The sequence below is a fragment of the Schistocerca americana genome, chromosome 4 (genome assembly GCF_021461395.2).
Source record: "Schistocerca americana isolate TAMUIC-IGC-003095 chromosome 4, iqSchAmer2.1, whole genome shotgun sequence".
Lineage (NCBI taxonomy): Eukaryota > Metazoa > Arthropoda > Insecta > Orthoptera > Acrididae > Schistocerca > Schistocerca americana.
In genome coordinates, this window is record NC_060122.1 from 505,992,586 (window position 1) to 506,005,481 (window position 12,896).

General features: G+C 46.0%; 1 protein-coding gene and 1 non-coding gene across 4 annotated transcripts in view; one reads left to right on the forward strand and one right to left on the reverse strand.

Moving 5' to 3' along the window:
* The window catches only part of LOC124612872 (WD repeat-containing protein 47), a 692,566-nt gene that overhangs the window by 131,989 nt on the left and 547,681 nt on the right, over nt 1-12,896 (reverse strand). The window lies entirely within an intron of this gene.
* Trnat-ugu lies at nt 8,684-8,758 on the forward strand. Its single transcript has one exon. It is a non-coding gene; the product is annotated as a tRNA-Thr (tRNA).

A 12,896-nucleotide genomic window follows, 5' to 3' on the forward strand; every position in this document is an offset into this window, starting at 1 on the left:
AACAATTCCTAAAAAAAGGGTGTTTGCGTAAAGGCAAATCGCCGGGCCGTCCCCGAGTGTCTGACACAGACGTCGAACGCACCCGCCATAGTTTCACAACGAGTCCGCAGAAATCCGTTCGCCGTGCAGCTCGACAGCTCAACATGTCCCAGATGTCCGCCTGGGGTGTGTTGCGTCGACGTTTACACATCAAATCATACAAAATTCAGCTACCGCAAGATCTTCGTGAAGGTAACAACTTGGCAAGATGGAGGGCGACAGTTTTCATCTACGCTTAGTGTTTAGTGACGAGGCAACATTCTGTTTAAATGGAAAGGTGAGCCGTCATAATGCGAGAATATGCGGTACGGAACAACCACCTGAAGTTGCACAACATGAGAGGGACTCTGCCAGATTTAATGTGTTTTGTGCAGTTTCACGGCAAAAGGTGTATGGTCCATTTTCCTCTGCCGCGAACACTGTTACAGGATGCACATATCTCGATATGGTTGAGAACTTCCTTTTACCACAGTTGGAGACTGATTCGAACGACTTCCTTTACCAACAGGATGGGGCACCGCCACACTGGCATCTGGTTTTAAATCAAAGGATTACTGAACGATGGATCAGTCGCAATGGACATAATGATTCAGTCTTACATTACTGGCCTCCAATGTCACCGGATCTGACTGTATGTGATCATTTCTTGTGGCGGCTTATTAAAGACTCTTCTTATGCGCCTCCGTTATCAAAAACAATGAATGAACTGAGACATCGCATAACAGGAGCTGTGGAAGCTGTAACTCAAGACATGCTCACTGCCGTGTGGGAACAATCTGAATACCTCACTGACATATGCCGTGCATCTCAAGGAGGACAAATTGAACACGTATGAGAAGGTATGAAAAACATCTTTCTGAGTTTCCCGTTCATCAAAAAAATAAATAAATAAAATTCATTGTATATGTTCACTCGTGTCAGAAATATAGACGTGTCAAATCGGGTTATTCTTTTTGATACACCATGTATTTGTCTTTGCTTTGTGAATTTTATTGCCTGTTTAGTGCAAGCATCGGGTGATTCGGTAACAGAGCTACTAAAAAGAAAGGCCCTCCAGAACGGTGAGCAGGTAACATAATAATGACACTTTTTTGTGATACTGCAGGCAACGTTATTAGCTGCACTCAGATTATTTATGAAGAGTCATCAATAAAAAGAAGCTAAAGACCACATCTCTGGTGCAGATCAGCTTGTTTCTGTTTGTATGTAAGACCATGAAGAGATGTAGCCTATAACTCATTATCAGGCCTCTCTCTGAAGAAGGGCTTCACAATTTCCGCGACAGCTTGTTGTATACTGTGGTTACGTGTACAAAAATTTTCTAGCTCTATGTACCTACTGGACTTGCACCACGTGTCTGATTCACTTGGACAAAAACCGTGTAAAGGTTCAAGATCTGTAGAAAGAGTATATTATGGTCTACATTTTGGAGTATACGATCCTATTACCACAAACAACAAAGAAATTACTGCTCTGAGAAGTACATGATTACTGCTATGTTGTTCACAGATAATGCGAGGGCGAGGGTCGCCGAGAGGACACACAGATTTGGAGAGGCAAGCTAGACAATTGACGGAAGCTGCTAAAATAAGCATAGACGAAGAGCTGTCTAGTGACTCAGAAAATCCTTCCTACTGGCCAAGACTTCAAATATAAAGGAAAAATCAGTTTCCCGCAAATGTACTGTTTTCTCATATAAAGAAGTTTTTCATGTGAACTCTTACAGATTTCGGTGTTTTTACAGCATTGCAATTTACATTCTGTCTCAGCTTCTTCAAGATGTGTCGAAAAATACAACATCAGTGACAACGAATGCTGGTGAAAAAATTGTTTCAATTTTTTCAACCATAAAAATATTATTATCTAAAGAATAATTGCCAACAACGGAAACTCCCATAACGAAATGTCAATAACGTGCTCATACTGCCACTGAAAAAAAATGCATTACTGTGCCAGTGATGCAAGAGAAAACGTTTCTTAATTTTAACATGGCAAGTACAGGGGAGTCCATCCTCCTCGAACATGCAGGGCTTTCACACAACCAGCATCAGGAACGGAACACCAGCATTTTCGCCTGACATGTCCTTCCTCCCCTCCCTAACAGAACTCCTGTGAAATGTGTTCATCTATTAAAAAAAAAAAAAATTCTGACGTTTATTTCCAACAGGTATAGGAAAGGCCTGCTGTCGTGGGAAAGTCACTAGCTTTCAGACTGCCTATTGTGTTCAGATCATAGCCCCGCTAAGGAGATTTAGGTAAAATACCAAACCATCAGCTCTAGGATGGACAAATTCAAAATCCACTGATTGCTGGAAGCTGGCCGTTGTGTCCGTAACCAGCGAAGACGACGACTCCACGGCATGGCGAGGAATTGTAAATTATAAGATCTCCAGCTCTAAATGTCGCTCCAACGACGCACGTCTCACACTAATCGGGTGGGAATTCCCGCTGTGGTCTCACTGCCAAGGAAATACACCCACTAATTGCAATGGTCACATACGTGCACTCACAGCACACTAAAACCCAACTCCAAATATAGCCGATCGAATGACATACAAAAAGCCATGATTCAAGCAGTTTGGGAGATGCTGTATTTCTCAATTTCCGAAAAAGCATTTGACTCTGCACCACTTCTAAGCTTATTATCGAAAGTATGATCGTATGGCGTAAAAAGCAAAATTTCTGAAAATATGGAAGATTTTTGGGAGTGGGAGGGGGGGGGGGGGAGGAGAGAGATGATGCAGAAAGTTATCGTGGATGGACAGTCAGGTACAGATGTAGAAGTGCCCCAGGGAAGTATGGTCGGACCTTGTTCTTTATGTTGCATATAAATGACCTTGCAGACAGTTAAAAATTAACCTGTGCTTTTTGGCAGCTGATGCAGTTACCAATAATTACGTACTGTCTGAAAAAAGCTGCACACATATCCAATTCGATCTAGATAACATTTTGAAGCGTCGCATAGATCGCCAATTTGTTTTAAATGTTCAGAAAAGTAAAACTGTGCAGTTGACAAAACGAAAAAGTGTAGTAACTTACGAGTGTAGCATCAGTCGGTCCCAGTTGGAATCGGTCATCTTATACAAATACCTCGATGTAACACTGTGGGGTTATGAAATGCAACTATCACTGGGGCTTAATCGTAGATAGGGCAGGTGGAAGACTTCGGTTCACTGAAACGTATTGGGAAAATTCAATCAGTCTAGAAAGTATACTGCACACAGAACACTTGCGCGACGCATCCCAGAACTGCTGAAGTGTGTTGGACGCATACCAAATAAGAGTAACGCGGGATATCGAACGGATACACAGAAGGGCGGCACGAATGGTCACAGGTTTGTTGGACCCGTGGGAGAGTGCCACGAACATGCTGAATTGGCGGACGCTTTAAGACAGACGCAAGCCATACCGTGAAATCCTACTTCAGAACCAACTTTAAGTGATGAATCTACGAATATAATACAACCACCTTATGTGTCGCTCCCACAGAGATCGTGAAGACCAAATCAGACAACAATGAGGTGGAAAAACTCATGGGATACCTCCTAATATCGTGCCCGGAGTAGTGCAGCAGCTTGACGTGGCATGGACACAACCGGTGGGATTCATGTCGGGTGATCTGGATGGGCAATCATTCGCTAGAGTGTCCAGAATGTCCTGCAGATCAATCGCGAACGGAGTGTTTGGGATCATGAAGTTCATGAGTAGCTGCAAATTGTCTCCAAGTAGCCATTTCCAATCAATGACGGGTTCAGCTGGACCTGAGGATCCAGTCCATTCCGCGTAGATACAGCCCACACCATTAAGGAGTCACCATCAGCGTGCACAGTGCTTTATTGACAACTTGCGTCCATGGATTCGTGGAGCCTGCGTCACATTCGAACCCTACCACCAGATTACCGGCTAAAATCAGGAGGTGCCTGAGCAGGCCAGTGTTTTGCAGTCGTCTAGGGTATGTGATCACGACCCACGGTATTCCCCATAGTCGAGAGTCTCACCGATATGGTCAAGAGCCCAACAGAGGCGCTGCAGGCGATGTCGTGCTGTTAGAACATGCACTCGCATCGGTCGCCTGCTACCATAGCCGATTAAATGGTTCAAATGGCTCTGAGCACTATGGGACTCAACTGCTGAGGTCATTAGTCCCCTAGAACTTAGAACTAGTTAAACCTAACTAACCTAAGGACATCACAAACATCCATGCCCGAGGCAGGATTCGAACCTGCGACCGTAGCGGTCTTGCGTTTCCAGACTGCAGCGCCTTTAACCGCACGGCCACTTCGGCCGGCCCATAGCCGATTAACGGCACATTCCGCCGCACTTTCCTAACGGATACGTTGGCCGTATCGTCCCACGATGATTTCTGCGGTTATTTCACGCAGTGTTACTTGTGTGTTAGCACTGAGAAATCAACACAATAGCCGCTGCTCTCGGTCGCTAAGTGAAGGCCGTCTGCCACTGCGTTGTCTGTGGTGAGAGGCAATGCCTAAAATTTGATATCTGATCACGTTCTTGATACTGATGATCGCGGAACATTTAATTCCTTAACGATTTCCGAAATAGAATGTCCCAAGCATCTAGCTCCTAGTATCATTCCGCGTTCAAATTCTGTTAATTCCCGTCGTGCGGTCATAATCACTTCGGAAACTTTTTCACATGAATCATCTGAGTACAAATGACAGCTTCGCCAATGCACTGTCCTTGTACTTTTATACCATGTGTACGCGATACTACCGCCATCTGTACACTGTGTGTTCAAAAGTATCCGGACACCTCCAAAAACATACGTTTTTCGTATTAGGTGCATTGTTCTGCCACGGTACCCCATATCAGCGACCTCAGTAGTCATTAGACATCGCGAGAGAGCAAACTGGGACGCTGCACTGAATTCACGGACTTCGAACGTGGACTGGTGATTGGGTGTCACTTGTGTCATACGTCTGTACGCGAGATTTCCACACTCCTAAACATCCCTAGGTCCACTGTTTCCGATGTCATAGTGAAGTGGAAACGTGAAGGGAGACGTACAGCACAAAAGTGTATAGGTCGACCTCGTCTGTTGACTGACAAGAGACCGCCGACAGTTGAAGAGGGTCGTAATGTGTAATAGGCAGTCATCTACCCAGACCATCACGCCGGAATTGCACCCCTTGTTTTTTGTGTGGCACTGGCCTACATTGACGTTTTAAGCAACTTATTGCTTCACACTGTTGAAGAGCAATTCGGGGATGGTGATGCATCTTCCAACACGATCGAGCTGCTATTCCTAATGCACGGCCTGTGGCGGAGTGCTTACACGACAATAACATCCCTGTAATGGACTGGCCTGCACAGAGTCCTGACCTGAATGCTAGAGAACACCTTTCGGATGTTTTGGAATGTAGACTCCGTGCCAGGCCTCACCGGCCGAGATCGATACCTCTCCTCAGTGGAGCACTCCGTGAAGAATGGGCTGCCATTCCCCAAGAAACATTCCAGCATCTGACGGAACGTATGCCTGCGAGAGTGGAAGCTGTCATCAAGGCTAATGGTGGGCCAACACCATACTGAATTCCAGCATTACCGATGTAGTGCGCCACGAACTTGCAAGCCATTTTCAGCCAGATGTCCGGATGCTTTCGATCACATAGTGTATACGTGCATATCGCTATCCCATGACTTCGGACACCTGAGTAACTATAGCGCGCACAAATGCATTTATGAACTTCTTGTTACGGCGCTCCATACGCGAATGGAGCGGGAAAATGTCTTAATGACTGATACACCTCTGCCATGACACAGTAGTTAGCAGAATGTGGGTGTAGATGTAGTAGAGTGAAATGATCGTATGTCATTGGTCGACAGACCTCTTCAGGGGTTATTCGGCCGCTTGATGGACGCCGCTTCAGCGACTTGGGACGATGAGATGAAATGATTAGGACAACATAAACACCCACTCGGCGAGCGGAGAAAACCGCTCACTCTGCCGAGAATCGAACCCGGGAGCCCGAGATCTAGAGGCAGTGCGCTAACCACTTGGCCGCGAGCTGCGACCTAGCCGATCGAATAGTTTGCTAGTAACAAGACCACTCACGAACAAGCGTAAGCTGACATACCGGAGAGTCCTCGCGATCCGTCACCGGTGGCGAAGGAGGCGACGGCGGCGGCGGCGGCGGGAGGTGGCAGACGGTGCTGGGACAGAGGCAGCAGGGCGGCAGCACGTGGCAGCAGGGCGCGAGCTGCAGGGGCAGGCAGAGGTAAGGCGTGGGCAGGGCCGCGGGCAGCCGCTTCTTGTCGAGCAGCCCGCGCAGAGCCATGCCGGCCACTGGTCGACAATCGGCTGAGCTGTGCGCCTCCGCCTGCCCCCGCTGGGACCCGGCCGGACCTTCACGCCCCCGGCGGACGCCAGCCGGCTGGAACCGACGCCGCTTTCTACGACCGCTCCTTACGCAATTCCTCTACCGGAAGACCGAGTCCCGGGCCGCTTCCCCTACCAGCTCGCCACATCGTCATTTACGGCATTCGCACCTGGCGTCGAGCTCTGCATACTTTAACTTCACTAAGTCTATAAAATGCAAACTTTCCGGACAGAACTATTAAACCCACTAAAATACTGCGCGCCATTATGTCGTTGTCAGGTGGATTTTCTCGATAATCTCACTTTTCGTCCCCTTTGCTTGCATCTTTAATGGGGAGTTCGATTTACGACTGACGCTTATAACAGCTCGCTCCAGTTTGAAGAAATTTTTTGTTGCAGAGTGCAGTCGCGCAGATCGTTTTTGAAATGGAACAGAAACAAACTGTGTAATTCAAAAGCAATTGACGTTACACTTCTGCACGTTTGTATACTACAATGAAACTTTATTCCAGTTAGCAACGACATACAGTGAGCAGCGACCAATTGGGTGAGTTCCTAACTGTAGGACCAATCAAGTTGCTCGTAGTGAAATTGCGTGCTTATGGAATAGCGTCTCAGTCTTGTGACTGGTTTCGTGATTTCTTGTCAGAGGGGTCACAATTCGCAGAAACTAACGGAAAGTCAATGAGTAAAACAGAAGTGATTTCTGGCATTCTCCAAGGTAGAGTTATAGGCTCTCTGCTGTTTGCAGATGATGCTGTAGTTAATCGTCTAGTAATTTCATCAGAAGATCAAAACAAATTGCTAAAGGATTCAGAGAAGATACCTGTATGGTGCGAAAATTGGCCATTAACCCTAAATTATGACAAGTGTGAGGTCATCCACACGAGTGCTAAAAGGAATCTGTTAAACTTCAAGAACACGATAAATCAGATAAATCCAAAGGCCGTAAATTCAACTAAATACCTCCGAATTGCAATTACCAACAACTTAAATCGGGAAGAAAAATGGTTCAAATGGCTCTGAGCACTATGGGACTTAACTGCAGTGGTCATCAGTCCCCTAGAACTTAGAACTACTTAAACCTAACTAACCTAAGGACATCATACACATCCACGCCCGAGGCAGGATTCGAACCTGCGACCGTAGCGGTCACGCGGTTCCAGACTGTAGCGCCTAGAACCGCACGGCCACTTGGGCCGGCAAATCGGGAAGAACATACAGAAAAATTTGTGCGGAAGGCAAACTGAAGACTGCGTTTTATTGACAGAAAACTTCGAAAATGTAATAGATCTACTAAAAACTGCCAATACTACGCTTGTCCGTCCTCTTTTGGAGTACTGCTGTGCGATCTGGCGTCCTTAGCAGATATGATTAACGGAGAACATGGAGAGAGTTCAAAGAAGAGCAGAACGTTTTGTATTATCGCGAAATAGGGGAGAGAGTGTCACTGACATGATACGGGATTGGGAGTAGACATCATTAAAACAAATGTGTTTTTAGTTGCGGTGGAATCTTCTCACGAAATTCGAAACACTAACTTTCTCCTGTGAAAGCGAAAATATTTAGTTGACGCCGACGTACCTAGGGAGTAACGTCCTCATAATAAAATAAGAGAAATACATCGCACGTAAAGATATGTGTGTTCGTTTTTTTTTTCCGGCACGCTGTTCGAGATTAGAAAACAGAGAATTATTGTGAAGGTGATTCGATGAACCCTATGCCACGTACTTAACAGTGATTTGCAGAGTATCCACGTAGATGTGGATGTAGACCCTGGGTAAGATGTGAGTTGTATGGTTCGTCACGAGCGTATTCAGTCAATATAAGAGTGTCACAGGAATGCTTCAAGAATTGTAGTAGGACACCACAAATTAGGAAGACGATGTGAACCTCTGGCAGCCTTGTTCACAAAAAGTGTTCGCGTCCGTAGCTAAGTGCTCAACGCGTCCGATTGCTATGGGGAGAATGTGGGTTCGACTCCCAGTACTGCCAAGGATTTTTCCTTCGTGTAACGGGGAGCACCCGCCCTCATGATGCCAACGGAGGAGGTACCTGAATGAGAAGCAGCTACTTAGATATCCCCATAAGTATATAGTTCTCGCGATACCGGCCATGACCTTTTTCTTCTGTGCGGATGCACACATATTCCCCGAATTCTTACGGGACTTGGAAGAATGTCTTCCACGAGTAATGAGTGTGTCGGGGTCGGACACTACGAATGTAATGTGTGGGAATACAAGCTGAGAATGTCAGTTTCGCCGGAGGCGTGCGCGAGATAGTCCTTGCAGTTGCACTATCACCTGTGCCCTCGGTGGCTCAGTTGGATAGAGCGTCTGCCATGTAAGCAGGAGATCCCGGGTTCGAGTCCCGGTCGGGGCACACATTTTCACCTGTCCCCGTTGATCTATATCAACGCCCGTGCGCAGCTGACGGTATTAATATAATTCTAATTTCAGCTACTTAGAGGTCTGGGACGCTGATAACGGCCGGGAGACGTGTGTGCTGACCACATTCCCCTCCATACTGCATTTGAATGACGCCATTGCCTACGGATTACATGGCGGCCGTGGGTACTGAGTGGCCTGACGGGTTAGGAGGCACAGACGATCTTGCGTACGGAAATTAAGGGATTGTGTAGTAAAAATTAAAAGTAAATTACATTAGCATTTCACAATTCCGAAACCGGTTTCGACTAGCCAGTGGCCATTATCACATTGTCAATATACAAAAAGAGGAGACAATGAATTATGTCCATAAAATCTGCCAAGTAACTTTCTACGTCGCGATGAAAAAGCAAGAAATTAGTCTTTAAGTCACATCCACATTACGGAGGTAGTTACTTACACTAAGTACCCTCAGCCAAACATATTGTGGCTGAGTGAAGTGTATAGGTGAAGATATTCTATCCAAGCCACTCAAATGGTGGCTCCATGGAGCATGCGCCGATGTTCTCGGTTTGGATCTCAGCGAAGAGTGAAATCTGTATCGCACAAATTTCGCCGACACTACGGGGCAACTACCGGTGTCTATTTCTAAATATTGTACAGCGTGCTTAAACAAAGGTTCAAATGGCTCTGAGCACTATGGGACTTAACATCTGTGGTCATCAGTCCCCTAGAACTTAGAACTACTTAAACCTAACTAACCTAAGGACATCACACACATCCATGCCCGAGGCAGGATTCGAACCTGCGACCGTAGCAGTCGCGCGGTTCCGGACTGAGCGCCTAGAACCGCGAGACCACCGCGGCCGGCCTTAAATAAAGGGAGGAGATATTTTATATTCATGTCAGAAGAGAGGATGACTAATCCAGCAAATTGTTCCATTTAGTCACGGGTCGGAAATGCACGACGCGTGCGCATATATCCTCAACTGTCTTGCACGTTTGCCAAAAAGTGTATACTGCTTAAGTTAGCTTTACATAATCGTTTAATTTTACTTGTTACGCCTAGGCATAAATTCAGCATCTTTCAGATATGTACACGACAACAGATGTAGCACATCAGAACACAACAGCATCCTACAATCCGACAAAAAAGCATTTTTTGGCGCAACAGATTCTGTCTGCTTACTGGGCAAACTTCCACGCATTCTTCGATTGTGGCTGTCGTTTCACGGTCGTAGCTCAAAAACGTTGCCTTTTCGATCTGTATATGACCAAGCACCCTCGCAAAACCTCATTCAGATTATATGTGCAGGTTATAGATGAAGTCAATTGCACAACAGGAGGCAATGAGCGCAGTACAGGTGTCACCGCCATCTCTCATACAGTAATTACATGGTATAACATAGAATACAAACTTAAACCGCAAGTAGCTTACAATCATCATGTTGCAGTCAAACACGTGACATCAGCCAGGCACGGGTCCGCCAAAGACAGTGGTACACTAAATGGTAATTAGGACATTAACGGAAAAGCACTGGGATAAATTTCATATTTTCTGCGCGTTCCGTGGTTGAGCGCACTCCATTCTAAAATGTATTTTGGGCCAAAAAATGATTAGCACGTTAATTGGATAGAAACTTGTACGTGAGCCTGCCGCCAGATATTTGACATTTCCGCAAATGCGGAAAAAAAATCTAGCCGTGGCGTAATGGTCTTCAATTGTCGACCCTGCAAGGTGACCTTCCATTTTATTACAAAACACACACACACAAATTAGGAGCCTATGGTTTCAAAAATTAGAGAGATATTAAATGTTTTAGAACGTAAAACTTACGGACCCTCTTCAAACCCAAACAAAACGTGAGGTTTTAGCATGCCAGGTCTTCGTACGGTGCGTGGCGGTAAGTACCCTGTACCACTACTTCTCACTCCCCCTCCTGCTCCCCTCGCAAATAGAGCGAAGGGGGACAGGAAACGACTGCCTATATACCTCCGAAAGAGTAATAATATCTTGTTCGTGGTCCTTACGCGAAATGTACGTTGGCGGCGGCAGGATCGTTCTATAATCAATATCAAATGTCGGTTCTCTAAATTTTTCTCAACAGCGTTCCTCTTAAAGACTGTCGTCTTCCCTCCAGGCATTCCCATTTGGGTTTCCGAAGCATCTCCGTAGCACTTGCGCGTTGCTCGAACCCAACAGTAATAAACCTAGCAGTTTGCCCCTGAAATGATTCGATGTCTTCCTTTAATCTGACCTGGTACGGTTCCCAAACAAACTAGTAGTATTCAAGACTAGGTCTTACCAGCGTCTATATGCTGTTTCCTTTACAGATGAACCACACTTTCCTAGAATCGAAATCGATCGTCCGCCTTCCCCACTACAGTTCTCACATCCTCGTTCCATTTCATATCGCTTTGCAACGTTAAGGCAACATATTTAAACGACGTAACTGTGTCAAGCAGGACACTACTAATGTTGTATCCGAGCATTATGGATTTGTTTTTTCTACTCACCTGCATCAACTTACATTTTTCTGGAGTTTGAGCTAGCTGTCATTCATCACACGAACTAGAAATTTTGTCCAAGTCATCTGAACGACGATGTGGAAAAAAACTTGTTAGGAGAATGCCAGAAGAAATACTGACGAAACAACTGTTGGGATACAGGCCAAGAGAAGGAAGAAACGCTGGTATGCCCAAAATGAGATAGGCTCGTAGATAACCTTTGAAGACGAAACAAGCAGTTGGCCTTGAAAATGACGATGATGGTGAAAGTTCATCTTACTTTTACAGCCAAGGGTCGCAGCACTCGCCAAAGAATCAATAGGAGCGAGGGAGGATGGGCCTTAATGAACAGTGACGTTTATGCCGCACGATTAGTCGGCCTCGCGTCACACGCACACCCAACGCCGTGATCGATAACAGCCGAGAGGCTGGTAATTTGGCAGCTCTCCACACGCAGCAATCGGAATTGCAGATGAAGGCCTACTCTGCGTGGTGCCACGCGGCAACGTACCCGGCGTTGCGGCAGCGGCAGCGACCCACGTCGGACATTCATCAAGCCGCGCGCCACGCCCACCAGCCAGGAGTCAAGTTCAGGACCCTGCACGCGCAGGGGGCGAGGCCAACCAGGCTGGTGTTGCGACTTCTCATTACTTCCACCATCACTGGTAAATCTAGTTTCGTAAGGGAACCAATTTCTAAGTTTCCGCTATCATCTTTCCCTTGCTCTCATGGCACCTTTCCACACTTTAGAATCTCTGAAACAACTTCCAACAGAGACATTGCTACACTACGTACCCTCTGCGGCAAATTGACCGGTGGCTTGAGGAGTTGAATAAATGTAACTTAATCATCGGAAATCACGACCTCCTCCTCTCCCCAGCCCGGAAGACGCCGCCGTGTTTGGAAATGTCTAGGGATCAGTCCAAAGAAATACTACTAATCGGGTGTTTCATGTGACATCCAATGTCTACGTGAAACGTCGATTTGTTTCGTGCTACAAATAACCTTGTATTTGAAGTGAAATCCCACTTTAGTATAGCGATATATTCGGCTTAACAATATGTATTAGCAGAGTTAAATAAAGATAAACGAGGCTAACTAATACTCCTGTCCCAACTTGATGGTGCTGTTGCATTGCAGCAACGGACCGTGCGGCACGGACTGGTACACGAAGCAGGGCAAGACAGAAATGGGAAGAAATGGCAAATGAATGCTAAATTAAGCGACGACCGGCTCCACAAATTGAACCGGAAACTTTTACTAGTGGATCCGGATTAATTCTTTCCACTGGTACGCATCTAAAGTAAGAGTCGCCAGCCTCACGTTGACTTGCAAGATAAGGTTAAACTTGGAACAACTCCAAAGCCAATAGTTAAAAGCCCTGTTGCTATACTACTACTTTCAAGAAAGATTCCCAGATCACACCACTGGAATGGAATGTGTTTACTGCCACACTTCAATGCACCGTTTTCAACTGCTTCCTGGCAACACCCGCCGACTGTCACGACAACAACAGGAGAGGAGCACAATTCAAAGTCAATTGTGGAAAGTTCACTCAGAAACATCATGCTCAAAGTTACACGAAAACAAGTGAAATTTATTGGTATCTATTACACTAGCCAAGT